At 36.0% G+C, this 22595-nt stretch overlaps 1 protein-coding gene across 1 annotated transcript in view; it reads left to right on the top strand.

The window, feature by feature from the left end:
- Positions 1 to 22595, top strand: part of AGBL1 (AGBL carboxypeptidase 1) — a 4745443-nt gene that overhangs the window by 2862665 nt on the left and 1860183 nt on the right. The gene's annotated exons all lie outside the window — the stretch shown is intronic.

The raw sequence follows: 22595 nt of genomic DNA, 5'->3' as shown, positions 1-22595 counted from the left end.
GTAAATCATGCGTAATATCTTTGTTAAGACGCTCAACATGGCTAAACCTTTTCTCTTTCTCACATTCATTATTAGATATTATAGCCCTCATAATCTCAAAACCACAGTTGTCAAATGCTGTAATCAATTGCTGATGAAAAGCAGTACCATCAAATACATTATTCGGGTATTTACAAACTCTAAGAACCTTTGGTACAATTTTAAGTTCTAAACAATGTTTTAAGTATGCGTTGTCCATTTCTAGCATTTTGTATTTATGTAAAGAAAAATCCAATTCATCTAACATTTGAGAGTAAGTTTTACTGGCAGTCTGTATAAAAGCTTTCTTGACAAAGTCATATTTAGCATTGAGAATGTCTCTCAACTGGTGAAAAGTACCTGTATGCTCTCTAGCATTAGTTCTACAGTCCGGGAAAATATTCTCATTTCACTGATTACGCGAACCCTCTGAAACTCGATTTGCACTGTCAGCTCCAACCGTAATGTGTGGGAATCCATCGAGACTGTCTCTCATACCACCATCTACTGTTTCTCTATCACAAACCCATCGCCATTACTAGTTTGCGCTCCTTCATGCAAAGCAGAGCGCCCTGCTGCTTCCTGGTTCCCAGGCACAGAAAGCGTCGACAAAAGCGTAACCATGGATTGGCTTACTGGTGTAAGCAGTCCTACCAACTGTGTCAGTTGGCCAATGAGCTTACGAAGCTCTCCAATCTTGCTGCTCTTGTTGTTGCTGTCCATAGCCACAAAGCCTGGAAATCCTTCGAAAAAAGCAACAAATAACCACAGAAGAAGGCAGGTGCCCCAACGTTCACTAGTAATCACAAAAAAAGCACCAGAATCCAGGAAAAGTGACACAAACAGTTTAATTCACTGACGCTGAAACTTCACAACACATTTTCATCCTTTCTTTTTTGGTCCTGATGTCATATAAATGTTCATAGATAGGACAAACATTAGACTTACCTATTAGACAAAGGACATTAACTCTAGGAACATATGTTAACTGCAACACCAAGGGTATAATATATTTAGCTACCTGTACAAAGTGTGATTCATTTTACATAGGGAAGAGTGAGAGAATGTTAAATCAAAGAATCTATGAACATTTATATGACATCAGGACCAAAAAAGAAAACAATGCATTATACAAGCATACCATTACATGTAAACTAGCTACATTTAGATTTTTTGTGTTAGAATGTGTGCCGGTTGACCCTAGAGGGGGGAATTGGGAAACACTGGTGGAATACAGAGAACTATTTTGGCAAATTGTTTTAGAAGCAAATAGAAAACCAGGTCTCAATGACATGATTTCACTCAAGCCAGTTTTAAAATTGAGATCTGCTAAATTATAGGATTTTTATATTATTTTAACAAATATTGTCATTACAAAAATTTTTTTAGAACATAATGTCATAGTTTTATTTAAGGTTCATTTTTATATATTTAAATTTATATTCACAAGCATTCAAGTTTTGTATATGTGGTTTATTATAGGGTATGAATTTTATGGTAGTTTTAGGAAGTATAATCTGTGTGTGTGTATATATATGTGTATGTGCTTTTAACTAACTCTAATTAATCAATTTGTTTGTCATTGGCTACCATTAATTAGTTAATGTATTTAAGATGAGTGCACCAAGAGTGTTGGTATCTGATGAAGTCAAGGATGAAAACGTGTTGTGAAGTTTCAGCGTTAGTGAATTAAACTGTTCGTGTCACTTTTCCTGGATTCTGGTGCTTTTTTTGTGATTACTAGTGAACGTTGGGGCACCTGCCTTCTTCTGTGGTTGTTAGTAATTGAACATGAAGTACAGCTGTTGAGCTGCCAACTGAAACTTGCTTCACAATTCTCTGTAATGAATGCTTAATACATTAACTATACAGCTTATGAAGGTTCTTAAATGCAACAATCCTGATGCTTAATTTAAAGTACTCTTGCAGATCTTAAATGTGACCAATATTTATTTTGATAAAGTATGACTAATTACAATTATCATCCCTAGGGCTGTGGCATAGTATGCCATATAAAGTATGTATGGCTCCTTCCTCAACATTTGTTACTGAGATCACTCAAGTCAATGCAAATTAAATTAATCTGCAGAAATAAATAACTGGCTCACAATAAAAGTTCAATTACATAATGAACTGAATTCAGGAACTTGTGTAAATACAGTGAGAATCACTCATGGGAAAGTCTCACTGTCATGTTTCATATCTGTAGTGTACTTTGAAGCAATCATACACAAATTATCAGCCAGTCAATTTGTGTGCTTTTTATCCCACAAATGCAGGGGACAAGATTATCTGCCATTATGCACAGGCTGGTACACACAATATATTAACTGGGAACCAGTTCCCTGCCATATTTCTGGATATACATGAGAAGACATGACAACTGATGGTGAGAGTGATGCTACATTTAGAGCACAAGGTGATTTTAGGAGGAGTCCAGGATCTTTGTTGCAGTCTTCATAAAGTGTTACAGCCATAGGCTTCTGCAGGAAGAATATACCAGTTAATGAAGTATGTTGCATACATACTCTCTTGGTTTATGTTGTTTTCATTGTCCTTTCAAATGTATATGTTTAGCATTTCACATTTGCCTTGCTTTGTGGTGTGATCAGCTAACTATCATGTCTAAAGGTTGTTAATGTAGATTGACAGGTGTTTGAATATAGTATAAGATCTAAAATTATGAAAATTATCTTTCTTATAAAGTTTTGCCTTGTTAAATTATGGATACGTACGTGATTCCATCAGCAGTGCCATTCTTTGACTTTTATGTGATTCACAATAATTTTATCCCTGCTCACACCTTTTCAGGAGTAAGTGCAAGACATTGATTCAAAGCAAAAATTTATGGTATGACAATCACACACTAGGAACAATTTAAAAATATTGTTTTTATACACTTAGAAGTTGGTAGGTATACATATTTAACATTACCATGCACTTTTTCTGAAGTATATAACGTCTGGCATGTAGATATGTGTTATAATATAGTGATTTCAGTATTTAGTAATGTTTTAGAAATGACTACAGTTGCATAATGAATACTATGAAATCCCTTAAACATGTAGACAGTCAGCAAATACAAATAAAGTGTAAGCATGTCCCTGTATTATCCATATAATGAATACTTTAATGCAGTGATCATAACACATATGGAAATGATGACACAGTAAATGTTGATATGAAGCTTGTATGTTGTTAAATGTCTTAGAATCAGAGCTAAGTCTACTCATTTTTGTGAAGCTTGGCATGGAGCACCATAGACTACTATTAATTCTCACCATAAGTTCAACATTTCAAAAAATAAGCATGCAGTAATACTTTGCCATCAGTCATGCAAATGAGTTTGTTAATGGTGTGCTTCAGTAAGTGCTTTTGACAAAGAACATTAATGTCAGTGACTTACACTTCTTATATGTGTTTTAATGCCATGTTGTTCTCAAGATATGATGACTTCCATGTGATGCTGTCTAAACACTACATAATGTAAATTATGTATGCACTCCAACACCATATACTTACAAATTGTGTGCAATGTTGGGGGACCTTTGCTGACATACTTACTGAGTGGTTATTATGTAATATCCTTTCATATGCTTGACATGTCTGTTTTTTATTTAAATTGTACATTGTAAACACATTATAAAATGTTCATAATGACATAGCAGCTAATGAAGATTTATTACAATAATCCTGAGCTGAACAGTCCAAAATGTATGGTAGTCACTTCCCTGTTTGATAACCATGGTTAGCATCCATCATTGACATGATTAATGCACCTTAATTTATCCATGGATCAGTGCTAAACTAACAACACCAAAGGGGCTATTAAGCCTAGCTTTTTTAAGCCTAGCCATGCTTCTCAATATGAGAATCAAGCCTCACACCTTGTGTCTGTGAAGTAAACACCTTGACCATTCTGCCAACCCAACCCCCCCTGTAATGTAATGTCAAACAGCTGCATATCACTCACACTATCACAGCATCCATAAATGAAAGGATATATAACTTATTTCAACAGTATGTAATTACTTGTGAGTAATACATTGCTGTTTTGTCTGTTTTGCTAGACACATTCATATTCACCCAAACATGTAATGCACACTATCTGCAATGAAGCACAGTGATGAGTTCATGCTTTGAAATGAATGGCATTTCCAACTTAAAGTCAGATTTCTGCTGTGGTGCTTGTGGTTGATACAATGTAGTCTAGCTTCTGTACATAAAGTGGCAGGGGTTCAAATTCAGCAGTGACTGCCTCATATGAGTGTGTGTGTGTGTGTGTGTGTGTGTCTCTTTAGTACTTGTTAGGAATAGTTTTACCCGCAGATCTCCTGTGTGCACTTCCACTCACAAGAAACATTTACATGGGAAAAGGCTCCCCCAACATATTTTTAGCCTAAACCTCTGCTGTGCAACAAAATAATGAGGTAATCCTTTCAAATATGTTCCAGCTTGCACTTGTAACCATATTTCTCTTATGGCACATACAGTTGATACAATATACTCTATGTTGCATTGTATTTAATAGGTAGACACTCAAATCCAGCAGTGACTGACTAGTATGACTGAGTGTGTGTTTCTAGCACTAGGTAGGAATAACTTCACTCACAGATCTGATGTGTACACTTGTATTCAGGAGAAGTATTTACACTGGGAGAGGGCTCACTCATCTCTTTCTTCCCATTTTAACCCAGAGATCTTCTTTGCAACACAATTATGAGATGCTGCTTTTAAATGTGCTCCAGCTCATACTCATATCCATGCTTCTCATGTGGCATTTGTGGTTGATGCACTGTACTCTATTATGTTCTTAGATAGATAGGTATTTGAATCTAGCAATTACTCCCTGACTCATGTGTATTAGTGTGTTTGAGATTCTAAATTGGGGCAGGTATAGCTTCACCTACAGATCTTGTGTGTATATTTACACCATGAGGGGTGCTCTCATGTCACTTTTAGCATGCACATCTTCTTTTTGAAACAATGATATAATCTTCATTATCTCACAACTATAGTCAGACTTTTCCTGTGGCACTGACAGTTGATACAATGTCCTAGCCTCTGTACTGAGATAGGTAGTTGTTTACATCCGGAAATGATGCAGTTGTATTAGTGCTTGTGTGATTGTAGAAAAAGATAGAAATGGCTTCACCCACAGATCCGATGTGTATATTTACAATTGAAGTGGGCTATGACACCAATGTCAGTCTCTTTTAGCCTATATATCTCCTTTGCAAAATACTGATGAGGCCATCTGTTGAAATGTGCATTATCTTAACTGTAGTAAGGCTTCTCCTGTAGTGGCAGAAATAGACAGAATGTTTTCTTGCTGGTTGACTTAGGTAGGCTGGAATTTGAATTTGGCATTCTCTAAAAATCGTGACTGTGTTCTATTACTGACACAGAGATAACTAGATTATCCAACATGTGTGTATACCTCTTCACAGGCAAGATTTTGACATGGAGAGAGAACTTGCACTATTTTTCCACACACTTCTCAGCCACATATATGCTTTGCAGCATAGTAATAATGTCATGCCTTCAAATATGTTATGTCTCACACTTGTAGTAAGACGTTACCTGTGACACTTGTGGTTACTACACACTTTTCTAGATTTCAGACTTACATATGCAGCTGTTCAAATCCAGCAAAGACAATATAATGTGAGTGAAATTACATGAAGCACTGTCTTATCCAACATTCCCACAAAGTCTTTACATCTTACATAGACCTTTTCACACATTGATGATTTCATCCCATTCAAATAGATGTGCTGTAACCCTTGTGGTATGACTTTTCCTGTGGTGTATGCAGATAATACTGACTTCTATAGCATGTGGAGTTAGGTAGGCAGTTTATCAAAACTGGTAATGTATATGACCAAAACAATATTGACAGACAAGGATGAATGGCCTAACAAATGGCAGTATGGCTAACTCTCATATGTGTGAATATTAGCATGGCTGAAGTATTTTAATCTCACAAAAGATATTTTAGGGGATACACGACCATTCAAGACATTGATTAGTTCATACCTTGAATTGTTTTCTTTCTGACCCCTGTACATAAAGTCTTCTGTGGCAGAGGCAGGCCATACACTGTTCTGTAGAGTGTGGATTTGAGGGTTTTAATCTGGTAGTGTATATCTGTCAGACAACAGTGTCAGACAAAAGTTGCTTAAATTAACTGTGGTGATATGGCGCACTAGCAGCGCTACATTTTTAGAGCCTCTAACTCCATTTTAGGGGAGATAAAACCATTTCAATACAGCACTGATATAACCCCTTCAGATGAGTTCTTCATAACACATCTTTCTGTGGCATCAGTGGTTGATACACAGCTCAATGAAGTTTGACTGTAGGTGGGTGTTCGTGTCTGGCAAGGTGTAAATACATGCTAGGAAAGAGAATGCTTACAAGCATGATTTGCTTCCTCAAAAGATATGCTATTTAGTCTAAGACTAATAGAAACATTCAAATGTGTCTTCTATTATTTTGTTCATAGTATGGTGACTAAAGGCAAGAATGGATTATTCATCATTTCTTGATGTGTGTGATGCCGCAAGGTGTAATAAAGGGTGATTGGAACTATGTTTTGATATTCTCCTGTTGGTTTTGTGGTGAGTAGGCTATGTTAATGCATTCATTGCTGTACATGCTTATGAGAATACCCAGTACAGTGATGTAGTAGGTGTGCTTTATTATGCACAAGGCACAATAAACAATCAGTGCTATGACATAGTTTTTGTCATTTGTTCATATATTAAAAACTATACAATTAGCCTCTAAAAGACTGTTTCTGCCAATGTCTGTGCAATGGAGTTAGTGACATATATTTGATAGATAACAACAGTTGTTACAAGCCATTGTGCAGTTGTATGTGAAGCGTACCTTTTTAACAGATCACTTAATTGTAGCTGTTAATATTTCACCTATTTATGAGTTATGTTTATGTTCAGTGCTGTTAATATTTCACCTATTTCTGAGTTATGTTTATGTCCTGACATACAGGTATTATTAATGTGTTCAGCAAAAATCACTTCAGAGCAAAATGTGATGTACAACATGATGCCATATTGCATTCAAAGGCATAATTTGACAGACTTTTGCTTTTCAACATGTATTGCATGGCAATAGTAGCAGGAAGGACACATATGATATTATGATTATATCCCTAAAAATGCATTATACTCAAGCAAATTTTAAATGACAGGTGATACATTTCACTTTTAGCTGATGTCATTATACAATACTGCTGGCATATACAGTAAACTCTCAGTTAGCCAGCACCCATGGGAATTGGTAGATGCTGGATAACTGTAATTTCTTGTTGCTTGAGACTTACTATTAAAAATAAACCTAATACTGTACCATATAGTATTTGCTTGGTTTGACTTGTTCTCAGGTTGGAGAGAGGGAATTTATTCCTATCTTCCTTTTTAAAACTCTAAAACTGCAAAAACATAAGGTATGTTTCTGCAGGGGGGAAACAGAAAGTGCAATACATGAAAATTCTACTGTATTTCTTTCACTTCTTTGACAGTTGCTTGAGAGTGCTGGTTACTTGAGTTCTGGTTAACTGACAGTTTACTGTAAGTTGTTTTGAGCTAAATATTTTATGTGTCCCAGAGACTCCCCCTTCTTTGGAATAGACTCTCTTGCCATGTCAAGCGGAATACTTCATTAACCATTTTTAACCACAACCTAGATAACTGGATGGTGAATAGAAAATACACACCTGGGATTCTACTTGTGTCCCTGTGGGACAAGGGCATTGGGTGCTGACTTGTCGGAATATGGGCTAATTTTTGGCTAGGCTTATGAGGGCCTCAGGGCCAATAGCCTAGTAAATCCTATGACTCTATGATCCTATGGGCTAACTATCAATCTGTGCTCTTTCCAGCACACATATAAACATCATATGCATATATAGTCATCCTTAGATACACACAACCCAATTGTTAAGAGGTAACTGCACAAGAGATTTGCCTTGATTAATATGCTTGTTATTATATGTCACATGACTGTGCTTCTCATTTTTTGTAGCTATGTACATCTTACATCTGTTATAGTTAAGACTTTTGTAAGTATGGGTGGCAACACACTCTTCTGTTGATATTTTAGTCAAAGTGACAGCTCTGAATATGTGTCAGGTCCTTCCAAATTGCAGTGCTTAAACTGTTCCCAACAAGTACTAAAGAGTGTGGATTTGAGGGTTTTAATCTGGTAGTGTATATCTGTCAGACAACAGTGTCAGACAAAAGTTGCTGACACGCACACTCATGTGATGCATGAACAATCAAACGTTCTACCATTCTCAACTTTTAGGTTACTATAACAACTGATTGTCTAGAATTAGTACTGTTACTGGAGTGATCTTACAGGTGTGTATAATTCTTCTCAATATGTCCCCATTCTATGTTTACATTGCTATTACAACTTCATTATTTGTCCTACATATGTATAAAGTAATGAAACGGTTGGTATTCTTTAACCAATATGTGTGTTCACTTTATGTCTGCGTTAATTATTGCCTTTGTTTACTTTCATAATAAACGTGACAATGCCAGTGAAGGTCTATAACAGTGCACTAACTGCAGTACATTCAATCTCCCATACTGCATCTACTGCCCTTGGCAATTATTATCTTATGTATCAACTATTGTTTATATCCAGTTACTTTGTTACATTGTAGCTATGTCCCTCTCATCTCCTTTTGTCAACATTTCATTTCTTAAATCATGTAGATGAGAGCTTGAGTGGCCATGATTACTTTTACAGTGATCACTACTTATAATTAATGGTATTTGTTCAATAGTCTATTGATATGTAACTGCGCTTTCCTACTTAAGCTCCATCCACCTCTTAATTTATCTACTTCAAGTTGCCCTTACCTTGTATTGTGCCATCCTAGTGTGTTTGCCTACTGAATTTAAGCTTATTTACATGTTGTTTATATTATGTGATCAAGCCTGACTGCTCCTCAATGTGGCCACCAACACATATTCTAACCACAAACAAGTGCTGCTTGATGTGCAGGGGTGCTTGTTGTCATGCATATTTGATGAGTACTTTGCTGTCTGTGCAAAGATGAACAAGCATGTAGGTTTAGCTAGACAGGTACAGGATTGTTAATGAATTCCCAGGGCAAACATTAGGCAAATTCCAAAGGCCCAAACAGCAATACTTATAGAGTCCACCCCATAATCATTATTGATTAACTTATTCACACCTACAGCATATTTTGCATGCTTCTATTTAATACCTTTTGCCTTGATATTTTTGTAGATGAGCTCCTGAATAAATTGACTTACTGATTAATAATAGGCAGCATGGGAAAGGGCATGGTGTAAGAAATACTAAGACTGTTAATCTAAGAAACATTGTGGTGAAATATTAACCACTGTTTGTTACTTGTTATTTATATTTCAATATTAATATTCATAGTTTCACAGATGGGTAAGCTAAATGAGATTGAGAGGTGTAGTATAAACTATCTGTGAGGACAGAAGAATATACACTGTAACAGCCCACTTCAATAGATGTTTTCTTCTAATCATAAACATTTGTAATATTTCCCAATATTTCCAAATGCATTTGATTTATAAGCTGCAGCAGTACATTAGGTGAAACCATAGATGACATTGAAGAAAATTATCACTAATACTTTCAATGTAAGATACACAGTTTAAGTGGTATTGTATGATGCTTATATTGTTAATTATGCATTTAGACATACATTTTCATATTTCTGTAAATGTCTGTATAAAACGCAATTGTAATGAATTTTTCCATCATGTGAAAACTAAATTCTGATTTAACAAAGGTCTGACTAACCCTTTATTCCTAGGTTGTAGCATTTCCAAGATAAAAAATGTTGTTTATAAACATTTAGTAAAAAACATGCTACTGGATTTATTGCATTGCAGGTTCATAGGTTTCATAAGTGTTTACTAGGCTAATGACCACAATGGCATTTTTAAGCCTAGTCATGCATCTCAAGCACTGATAAGTTCTGTTACCCTTGATAAGTGTAAGCATGGGCTTGGGAGATGAAACATTTAGAAACAGGGGCCTGGGAGATGAATGAGTTACAGGCTGCCTGTGTCCATTAGAGACATAGATGCCAAACCAGGGGCAAACTTCTGTTCCCCATCCAATTATCCAGGTTACACTTGCATTGGGTTAGGCAGGAGCTCTGTTTCACATGGATAGGGAGCCTGTTCCAGAGATGGGGTGGTCTCTGGGATACATACCTGTCTCTCCAGCAGGTCCTATTTATACCACAGGCAAGTCTTTTAAATGGGTAATTCTGCTGCTATTTGTTTTCTGGATATGCAGGAGGTCCATAAGAGAGTGGTCTGACAATGCCCTGTATGCCAGGCATAGATCTACCTGCAACAGCCTGTGGTCTGCTTACACCCTGTGTTCTTTTAGTGAGGAACATCTGTGAGCATTTCAGTTGTTGCATATGCCTGGTTAAGTACATACCAAATGGGGAACTGTACTCAATGATAGGTCTGATGAATGTCGAATACAGTGGAACAATAACATCCTTGGACCTAGATGCCATACCTTTGTTTATAAGTTGTGCAGCACAGAATTTCCTCACTACTGCAGCCATGTGATGGTCAAAGGCCAACTCTAAGGAGTGCGTTGTCAATATGATAGTTACCAGGGGTGGATGACTTCCCAAAGGATACTATTATGCATTTTTTGGCATTTACCTTTAGTCCATGCCTCTGACACCAACTGTTGGTCTGTGCCAGCCCTTCCTGGAGAACATTTGTGTTGGCGTGGGATTCAATGACAGCTTAATTTGAAATCATCTGCAAATTTAGTCAGCTGGAGGGCATCAGCATTGGTCTTGACTTCAGATAAGTAAATGCCAAAAATAAGCTGTCCCAGGATTGATCCCTGAGGGACTCCACTTGTGACTGGCCTCTTTGTGGAGGTGGGCTCCCCAATTTTAAATTCCTGGGTCCTGTCTGGGAGTCAGTTGGCTATCTACTGGGTGATGTAAGGGCTTGTGCCTAACCTCTTGAGTTTGAAAACAATACCCAAGTGGGGTATTGTGTCAAATGCCTTGGCCAAGTCAAGGTAGGCAGTGTGAACTATTTTGCTCTCATTCATTCCTTTGGTGACCTTGTCAAAGAAGTCCACCGGGTTTAGTAGGCATGATCTGCCATTGATGAAACCAAATTGAGTTGTGTCCAGTGTCTGAAGTTTTATTATATCACTATTGATCATTTGCTTGATAATTATTTCCATGATTTTGCATATGAGACTAGTCAGACTTATGGGTCTGTAGTTTCCAGAGTGTATAGATGGTCTTCCTTTGTGCAGAGGGATTACTGTTGCTGTTCTCTGTTCATGGGGCACAAAGTCTATTTGGAGGCTACAGTTAAATAGCAATTTCAGAGGACTTGATAGGTCATGTTTCATGCTATTTAGAAGGCATTCTGGGATGTTGTCTGGGCCCACTGTTGCAGTGTTTTGGGAGTTAGAGATAACATTAAGGACCTGTTCCCTAGTGATAAAAAGGTAATTATATTTGATGATATTTGCTGAGAGAAGGGTAAGGGGAAGTGAAGGGTAAAGTTGGAGCTGAATTTGTCGGCCAGTAGGTTTGCTGTCTTCTAGCTCAGTATAGGTGGCTCTATTTACAATGACCTCTGTGTACAATTGGGTATTGCCTATGTCAAATAAATTGTTAAAATCAGACTGTAAAAATCATTAGGCTTTTCAAAATGACAGTCAATAACACAGGAAGCTCAGGTTCAAAACGTTTTTACTAGTGTACACCAGGAGGCAAAAAAACTATACAAAACAAGTATAGAGTTTTGACTGGCTCTATACAGGAAATAACTTTGTTTTTATAGCATTTACAATCAGCTTTTGCCCACCTTACTGACGTGGTCAGTCACAGGGCATTTACATCACTATAGTCCACAATATTTCATTCATAAGAAGGTGCTGAGGTAATGCTTTTTAAAACTTTCCCATGAGAATAACACAGCCTTGCAAGGCACCTGGTCAATTACAATGTCTTTCTGTAAATGTTGCTCTTTCAAGGTTCCAGGCCTGTACGAATACAATAGTCAGTTCATTTCTTAATACGTTCCTTTGTCTCTCTGGTAAGCAACTGTACTCTATCCCATCCTCCTCGGTGGAAGGAAGAAAGATATACATGCATATATATTTATTTCTCTCTAACCCAGCAGATAATAATTGCTGAAAGACATAAGCCTGCTGAGCTGGCTACTGCCAGGGTCAGAGGTTAACCACACTGCAGCTAAGCTTCAAGCAATTACATGCAAGATCATTTCTACTGCCATATTGTTAAATAGAATCAAATGCATTACATATTATACTGTTTCTAAACTAGCACTACATATATGTTTAAGTACATATTTTTCTAACAGCCTATGAGGTTGTGGACATAGCTAAAGAATGCCTTTTGTTAGTCCTTGGCCTGGGGGGCCAAATTTACCTCATATTTGGTAAACTTTATTTGTCCTCTGAGTTGTTTAGTTTGATGAGAGTGCTTGTATCCTGCTGAGTGCTACACTTCCTAATTTTTGCTATGATTTTCTTCCTTCTGTTATATAGGCTATTGATTTTGTAATACCATCAGGGTGGTTTGTTTTTTGACTTAGTTCTGTACCTCTTCTTGGGGCATCCAGTATTGATGTCAACATCACTAGTACACTTATACACTGATTATTATCAATATAAAAATATTTTTACTGAATAACATTGCTGTTTACACATTTTAATAGCATTTACAGTTTAAACAATATTTATATCTGTCTTATAATTTTACCTGATTCTCAGAAAATGCTCATAAATGTAAGACTGTACATCATCGGCAAGAAGTGTTAATACTCTACAGCTGCTGTGTATGAATTGGTTAAATATCTTAAGGCAACTACAGTGAAAACTGAAAAAAGGTATATTGAGACACTGACTTTCTTTCCTTTACACCTGATAAATTTTTCCATGACTACAAGTTCCACTTTAATGTGTATCCTCATTAAGGCAATAGATAAAATTAAACTTCCTGTGCTATTTTATTCCAGTAAGTATTACCTGTTGAGAGGCCTTCATCCATCTTATCTCTTGTGCTATGTCATGGTGAAGGCTACTTAATAGTAAAAGCTTAAACAATGATGATGAATCAGGCAGCATTAAAATGAGATAGGAGGTTGTATCCATAATGCTGTCTGCCTTGAGCAGCAAAAGACAGAACTACTACAGAAGAAAATCTGGTAAACTTTTGAAATGTTATTCAGTAAAAATATTTTTATATTGATAATAATCAGTGTATAAGTGTACAATGTTATTCAGTAAAAATATTTTTATATTGATAATAATCAGTGTATAAGTGTACAATGTTATTCAGTAAAAATATTTTTATATTGATAATAATCAGTGTATAAGTGTACAATGTAGAAGAGTGTAGTATTGGCATGTACAACCTCAGTGTGTAATACATTCAGTTGGAATTAGTTGTGTTGTTAAAACACTCATGCAAAGAAAGTACACAGATCTGATCAGTCAGTTTTTTCTTTAACACGGAGAGATATTCTTGTAGTAGGTCTCAAACTGCATAACCAAAAGTGCTGACTATAACAAAGGGGTATTCTTAGTAGATGACTCAAAGTTACAACAAAGTTGGCTAGCCTAGCATGCATTTTAGAGTAAAAGGTGTCTCGTCTATTAAAAATAAGCAAAAAAGTACCCATATTAAACATTTGACCATCCTCATAAAATTGATCTGTTAGGTGACAGCCTTAATGAAAGCTTCTCTTTGCAGGTGATTTAATGTAAAAATAAAATTAGCTCCAGCAGCATACATCAGCTTAATAATGGATCAATCTTATTGTACTGGCTGCATCATTGGAGCAAAGGCTACCATACATAAGTTAAACATAATTTGCAGAACCTACTAAAATGTGCTACTTCAAGGTGTAATATGCTTATTTATAAAGAGTGATTTAGTTTACACTTCCTTTAAGATAATGGTATCTACCTATTCTTGCAGTGTTCCACTTCTCTGAAACTATATAGCTAAAATGAATAACAGTATTTAAAGCCTATCTTTAAATTGTATTTAAAAATTACAATAATCAGAGTTATCCCAGCATAACGTTTAGTATAAAATCCTTGTATGTCTGAATGAGCCACACTGCACAATGCCAGTTCCTCTCCATGCCCCTCTAACAATGGTTCTACTATAAAATATCTACTGAAAAGTAAAAAAAAATGCCTTGAACCCCCTCCCCCCGAACTTGTAATATATACTAGCTGTATGGTTGCACCAATATGAAGATGGGAGAAATCTCCCAAAACAAGTGATTCCTTGCTACTGTACTTTAGAAACTGCACTGGCAATGATTTCTTACAGAAAACAATATTCGGTGCTCTGGCTTTCATCTTTTTTTCTTTTGTGATACTGATGCTGAAGCAGTTTCATGTCAACCAACTACAGGTTCACCACTAAAAACACACATGCACAGGGTGGTCTGTGAGATTCTATATAAGCCACTTTCGGACTACAGGACTTGTGGAAAGGATGTACAATTGAAAAGGTTCAGTAAAACACTAAACTTGCTCTTGCATTGAATCAAGTCTTTCCAAGCCAGTAGTGCTAACTACAAGCATCCCCTAATACTCTGCATGTGCCCGTGTGTGTGTGTGTGTGTGTGTGTCTGTGTGTGTGTGTGTGTGTGTGTGTGCGTGCGTGTGTGTGTGTGTGTGTGTGTGTGTGTGTGTGTGTGTGAGTGTGTGTGTGTTTGAGTTTGTGTCTGAATGTGTGTATGCAGGTATAGATACAGCTGTATAGATATATATCATAAGAAAATATGAAAAGTATTATACATTCATCTCAATATACATAGTGTTTCACTTTCACTTTCTTAATATCACCAAAAATGTTTGCACGTTAAGCAGTGATATAAGGGATCTTCAACAAGTTAATGATTATTTTTGCTGTACTGGCTGCATAGCTAGAGATAAACCTTACTTTTCCTTAAGTTAACAATCTTTTTTTCTGAACAGAAAAGGGATTCCTGGGTCTTTGTTTTCATCTGTAGATTTTATTTGTCCTGAAATGACACCATTTGCAGTCTGTAAGTTCTAATCTGTGGATCACACAGCATGCTCTTATTTTCAAAGGAATTCCATTGACTCCAGTTTTTGAAGAAAATCTTTACCCCAGAAGTTAGCAGCTTTCAAGTAAAACAGGACAGACCAATTTCAACTTCAATAATGCCTTTAAAGAAAGTTTTTTACTTTAGTAAGTTGATTTTTTGTTTCTTTAATACAGACAATGTAAAAAAAAAATACATAAATTTCTGCAAATCTATAAATTGTTCCTGAATTGTTCATAGGTTGAGAAGTAAGTAGTAGGCTAACTGTTCTTGTAGGACATTTTAAGCTTATCCAATTTACCATTTGGTTTATGATTTACCTTATCCATCCCATGGTTAATAATTATATATTACCGATAATTAGAATAACTTGGATCATACTGTAGATAATTTGAGGGGAACCATGTATGGAATAAAGCATTTAGGAGCTTTCCTTAAATATACATGGGGCAGTCCTAGGGTAAGTTTTCTGTTTCCAATCCATAGATCCAAGTTGCACTTCAATAAGGACAGGGAAAACTTTTTTATGTGGATGGGGACTCTGTTTCAGAGCAGTAATATCCTATGAGTGATATACCTGTCCCTCCAAATCATACTGTTGATGTTGCATAAGTGGTTTAGATCTCTAGACCAAGTATTGCTGTTGCCACTTGACTTGTTGATGTGCAGGAAATCATCAGTATTGGTTTGGAGGATGGCTTGTATGCCAGACACAAATCACTTCTTAGCAGTCTGTAGGATACAGAGTATAGTGATAGGACCTTGAATCAGTCTTTGTAGGACGTGTTGTTTAGGCCTTGTATTCCTTTAGTAAGGTATCTTTGTTCTGTGGATTTAGTTTTATATCACAGCTGGATGCCACTACTTCGAGCAAACCTTGTAATTATTTATAATACTTATTTGGATTCTGTGGAAAGAAGGAGGACTGAATGCTGTACATGTCTTTTAGAGTAACAGCTTATCTTAGCAGATATCTAATTACTGGGGATACAATGTTTTTACAAACCCCAGAAAGTGATTTTAGTCAGCTTTTGTCTAAACTGCCTAATAAATGAAGACTTGTTGTTTTGATCTTGTAATCCATGTCATTAATCATGAGACCAGCAGTTTAATTTTCACGATAACATCTGTTAGATGATGCTTGATAAATAAAGCATCTCCTTAAAGCACTTGGATTCCACCTGTATGATCAATTAATATCTCATGAGTTTCTGCTTCTCTCATCACCGTGCAGTGCTTGACGTAGTGTCTTTAAATAAAAACATACACATTAGTGAAAGAAAAAAGCAGTCTTCTCTGTTATCTATAGAGCCAACAGAGTAAGAAGTATCATCTTCTTGCTAAAGATTCCTTACTGTAGTGCTTAATTTGTGAACTAGTTTGATTATAGTAAAGTGATGCATAATCTACTGTGATCTGAAAGTAATATCTTTCTTAGCCACTGTTGAAAATGTTACCTTTCGTTCTTGGCTACTTGCTTGGAGTTTCTTTGCTTTTTTTCTTTAAATCAGTGCTGTACTACTTGTGTATGTCTATTGATGTAAAACACCTTTATGAGCTTAACATCAAAGAATTCTTCTTTCCTGTGTTCTATACCTGTTAGTCACATTTATTAAACACTGAGCATCAGTCTTAGTAATACACTTTTAAGGGAAGTAGTTATTTTTGCTCATGGCAGACACCTTGGCTACACAATTTGTTAAAGTGTTGAAATAGAGCTCATCCGTGTAAGTGTTGTACCATGGTTACCATAATAGGAAGCCAGAAAGAAGTTTGTATTATTAAGAAAAAAAATGACATCACAAACTGTCTGTGGTCTCTTCACAGGTATAGCTTCTCGTCATGCAGTTCTAGGCTACTACATTTATATCCTAAAGTAAATGTCCTTTGAATAAATTAGTTTTTATAAGTTGATAAAAATCTTCTTTCATTTAATTTAATTTTATTTATAAAAATGCATTATGTAAAAATCGTATTTTAGTTTTTAAATACCTTCTTTTAGTAAAAACATTGCCTAATTACTTAACATGCTTAAATATATTTTATATAAGCCTGCATATTTGAATGTCTCCCGAAAGCTACTTGATGTCATTATGTTCCCTTCTGAAGCATTTTTTTACCTTCCACTTGAAGAAATAACAGAATTATGCTCTGCACATTTGATAGAATAAAATTATAAATGTTCCATTCAGAATGTATACTTTAAAGTTCATTGATAATAGTAGCTCATGTTGTGGAAATATTCACAGTGTTTACAGTGGTTATCCTCCCAATAATACTTTTAAGTAATAAATATTTTGACTACTGTCTTTAATGTGTTTTAATTTATTTTCACTTGCTATTCAAACTGAAAAAATAAAACAAAATGAGTTTCAGTGATGTTTACAAAGGACACAGTTGTAGAGTACCCATCCCCTTACTGCAGCTTAATCAAAAATAATTTATCCAAATTTCAAAACTTGAGACAGTATTGATTAACATTTTTGTAAAATTGTTGATTTTGCTTCTTGAACATTAAATGTTTATGCAAAGCGGTAAGGGAAAATGCTTTACGTATGAATTTCTAAGTCTGTTGAGTCTGCTGAACCAAGAATCCCTTTATTTTATGGAATTGAAACAAATACCTTAGTAACAGAAAAAAATGCTGTTGGTTGAGGTCTATATTAGAACATCGAAGTTTAAAAATTTCGAATGTTCTAATATCTACCCCTACTCAGCGAACGCTTACAACATCAAACATGTAGAACATTAAATTTTTTCCTAGGGAAAAAAAATTGCTGTTCCAAAACACATACACACAACACAAGCACACCAAACAAAGAGCAATCCACACACATACATCTAACATCTTACATCTAACCCTACACTAAACTGTACATACACCACTAACTATCCACTTACCTTAACCCAAACCCTAACCCTAAGGTCCATCACTATCGCACACTCACCTCACCTGTGCCCTAACCCTAACTTACCTAACCCGACATAACCCTCACGTCCACACAATCGCACACATACGTAACCCACGCCCTAACCCTAACTCACCTAACCCGTGTCCAATCGCACACTTACCTGCACCAGACCTGTAACTTTCCACCACAGTGCTGAAAATAGCGAAGTGACAGAAACTGACAACCAAATTCTTTCCCTAGGAAAAAATTTGGTTTTCTGTAGCTTCGCTATTTTCAGCGTTCACTGAATAGGGGTCGATATTAGAACATTCGAAGTTCTGAAACTTCGATGTTCTAATATAGACCCTGTTGTTTGCTACTGACCTTTGATATGAGGACATTAACATCACATGCAAAAACAGGACCACTTCATGGTCGTGATTTCAGTTATAACAAAGGCATAAGCTGCTCTGTGGCCTAACTCTAAGATACTTGGACAAATTCAAAAGAGTCTTCTCATCTTAAAAAGGCATTTAGAATTATTCATACAGACTATAGAATGATGACATTTCAAAATAAAAACAGTCTGCTTGGTCACAGAATGACAGAAAAGGAATTCATTGAAAAACACTTTTGCAAGTAAATAAACATTGTTGACATTTCTTGATATATTAAATACTCAATAAACCGAAGCAACAGTGAATGCCCTGTGTTATCAGAAGAGAATATTATATAAGTAGAACTATTGTCTTTAATAATCTTAACATAGCAGAAAGAAGTGAATTATAAGTTAATAAGAAGTTAGCAAACATAACTACCAAGTACAATTAAATATGCTTACGAAAATCTGAGACTCTGGCAAATTTGTGGGAGCGTAGACATTTCAAGATCCATTAATTTAAATTCAACTGTGCATGGATGACCTATTAAAATTGCCCTGGGATCCTTTGGAAATTCTTTTCACATAAATTTTCTCTAGGACTGAAAACTCTGCTTACTCTGGAATATAATTTGTAGCATGGAGGAAGTAGGGACTCCTTCATATAGAAGATGTAGTGAAGCTTGAATTTAACTGTAATGCAATTAATTTGGCCTAATAAAGATAGGATTGGATAGTGCCACTTTTGACATTTTTGTTTACGTTTTTGATAAAGACACATAATACTTGATTTTGATAATCTAAGTGAAGAACTATATATATTGACAACCTAACTGTTTGAACAACATAATTAAATGTTCTCCAAAAGGAACTGCCTATTCAACTTTTCACATCAAAACATTTGTTTTGACAGAATGTTTGATACAAAAAGCAATTAAATGAATTGCTTCTATAAATGAAATAAACCAGTAAGACATCTGACATTTGACATTGTCAAAAAAAGCATATCTACATAAACATGAAAATTCATTTAGATTCAGAAATACGTGACACAATGCACAATACTGTGCACAGCAGGACTGAGCAGTGCATTAGACCTGAGAAAGTCAGGGACTCCTCAACCATCTATTACATGTCCATCAAAACTGTATGCAAATGCAACAATCTGGAGGCACAGCTAATGCTAATTAGCTATGTGGTCTCCACCAGAAATATTTTCAGCATCTGAATAGTGCAGAGGAGTGATTCAAAGAATAGCTCTTCCTCGTTTTTTTGGGGAGAGAAGTAGAGAAAAGTATACTCCGTCTTTAGATGGCATATACCCATTCACTTCAATGAGAGTAACGAGGAGCTTAGCATTATTGTGGGTAAACACTGCAAATTTCTTGTTTGCATACATATGTGTGTTTGTGTGTGTGTGTGTGTGTGTGTGTGTGTGTGTGTGTGTGTGTGTGTGTGTGTGTGTGTGTGTGTGTGTGTGCGTGCGTGTGTGTGTTTAAAAATACCAACACATCAAAATGTTGCCACTCAAAATAACAACACCTAAACACAGAAAGTTCACAATGATGATACACTAAAATACAGAACTTATAACTAAAAAATACCCAAATCCCACATAAACTTTATGACAAAAAAGAAAAATATTATTCCTTTGTGATTCATTTGCAGGCAAAATATTATGTCTGACTAACACTAGTATTACAAAAAGTTTTTTCTACAGTATGTTAAGGTACAGGGTCACGGTTAGGGTTAGCACACATTATTAAGGTGGAGAGGAGGGATTTGCCTCTCTGTATTTGTATTGTGGCCCATCTAACTTCTTCTTTTCCATACTAGTCTTCACTGAATAGCTCACCAAGACTACTGGTCTCCTTATTTTGAATAAACAAGTTTCTTCCCCTTATCTAATATCATATAGGTCCTTATAGTATCTCTGGCACAGAGATCTAATCTTCCTATCTTTTATGGTGACTCCACCATCTTCTGTCACTATTTATCCAATGTATTGTTCATTGTTTCTCTCTCTAAAATTTCCAGCTAAATATTTAGCATGGCCTTTTCCTTGTAACAGCTGAATGTCACTCATACTAAAATATTCAAATTTTGTTTGTCTGACTGTTTCTCTCTCAAGCTGATGTTTTATGGCATTTACTTTTTTAGCCAATATTTTTGTTTATTCAGGTTACCTGTGATGTCTTTTTGTAAATATTTCAATTTGATTTCATTCTGCTCAATGCATTTAAAATTTATTCTTCTGTTTTCTCCTCTTCAGCCTGATGTATGCCCTAAATGCAGCTGTGACACCATCTCTCTAAATACACACATGATTTCTCTACACGTTATACTGTCCTGAAGCATGATTTTTATGAGAGTAGATATTTTCTTTTGTCTTTCTGTCACACTCCATTTATAATGACCCAATTTCCATATGTTTTGCTGTCATTTCTTGGATCTAGAAAGATAAGTGTGCAGTCTGATCTATATTCTTATATTTCTGCTTGCTTGACTTTTAGTAGAATTTTGTGACTTAGGAAGAAGTAATGTAGTCTGATAACTTGTATACCCTCCATCATGCTGTATTATATCCCAGCTGTTTCTCATGTGTTTTTCACCAAATATAAATTAATAATTTTTAGATAACTCTTTTGTATTTGTCATGATCTTATATGTGGTTTGTTCTTTCTGTGTAGCCTGTCCGTAGATGGGTCTAGGGTAGAACTCCAGTCCCCTTTCACAATTATTTACAAGTATTCTAAGACATTATCAGTTCAAACTTGAAAGAAGTTTTGGAAGTACATTGCATCAATTAATTTTTGAGAGCATAGAAATTAATTTGCAGTGGTGATGGGCATGTTGACAGATGAGATCAGACAGGAGTCCCCATGGACTATGATGTTTGCAGATGACATTGTGATCTGTAGTGAGAGTAGGGAACAGGTGGAGGAGACCCTGGAGAGATGGAGATATGCTCTAGAGAGAAGAGGAATGAAGGTCAGCAGGACTAAGTCAGAATATATGTGTGTGAATGAGAGGGAGGATAGAGGAATGGTGAGGATGCAAGGAGTAGAGGTGGTGAAGGTGGGTGAGTTTAAATACTTGGGGTCAATAGTTCAGAGTAACGGTGAGTGTGGAAGAGACATGAAGAAGAGAGTACAGGCAGGATGGAGTGGGTGGAGAAGAGTGTCAGGAGTGATTTGTGACAGACGAGTACCTGTAAGAGTGAAAGGGAAGATCTACAAGAGGGTAGCAAGACCAGCTATGTTATATAGGTTGGAGACAGTGGCAGTGACAAAAAGGCAGGAGTATGAGCTGGATGTGGCAGAGTTAAAGATGTTAAGATTTGCACTGGGTGTGACAAGGGTGGACAGGATTAGGAATAAGTATATTAGAGGGTCAGCCCAGGTTGGAAGGTTTGGAGACAAAGAGAGGCAAGATTAAGTTGGTTTGGACATGTGCTGAGAAGGGATGCGGAGTATATTGGGAAAAAGATGCTAAGGATGAAGCTACCAGGTAACAAGAAAAGAGGAAGGCCTAAGATAAGGTTTATGGATGTGGTGAGAGAGGACATGCAGGTGGTTGGTTTGACAGAGCAAGATGCAGAGGACAGGAAGAAATGGAAACAGGTGATCCACTGTGGCGACCCCTAACGGGAACAGCCGAAAGAAGATGATAAATTTTAGACTTCTAGTAGTTCCTTTCTAAATTATCCATCTTTCTATATTACTAAGAATAACTTGTGATATTTTCATAAGTATATTTCTAAGAAATAAATAAAATGGCTACCCATTTCTTTCCACAACCGGGATATGACCAGCATACCTCATAGAATACGATCTGTTTCATAGTCTGTGACCATACCTCTCAACTGTCCAGATTTTTACAAAATGTCCAAATTTTTGCCTCATATTTTTGGTCTGTTTCTCCAATAATTGTGGTTTTCTAGCAAATCTTTGTTAAATCATTGATGACTGAAGTCAGAAAATAATGACTGAAATTTGAGTTTTAGACTTCATATCCTTTATAAAATTCAAGCTAATGTAAAATCTGTTATTCTATCAGATTTCTAAGTTTGTAAGAGCAATATTTAAAAACTGTCCCTATTTCTGGGCCTTTGTCCCACCATTACTTATGGTTCTGTCCAGATTTCTT

Source organism: Protopterus annectens, chromosome 7.part0 (assembly GCF_019279795.1).
Source record: "Protopterus annectens isolate FY-2018-M chromosome 7.part0, PAN1.0, whole genome shotgun sequence".
In the NCBI taxonomy this organism is placed as follows: domain Eukaryota; kingdom Metazoa; phylum Chordata; order Ceratodontiformes; family Protopteridae; genus Protopterus; species Protopterus annectens.
The sequence above is the reverse complement of the archived record's forward strand: the minus strand, read 5'-3'. Positions and strand labels throughout refer to the sequence as shown.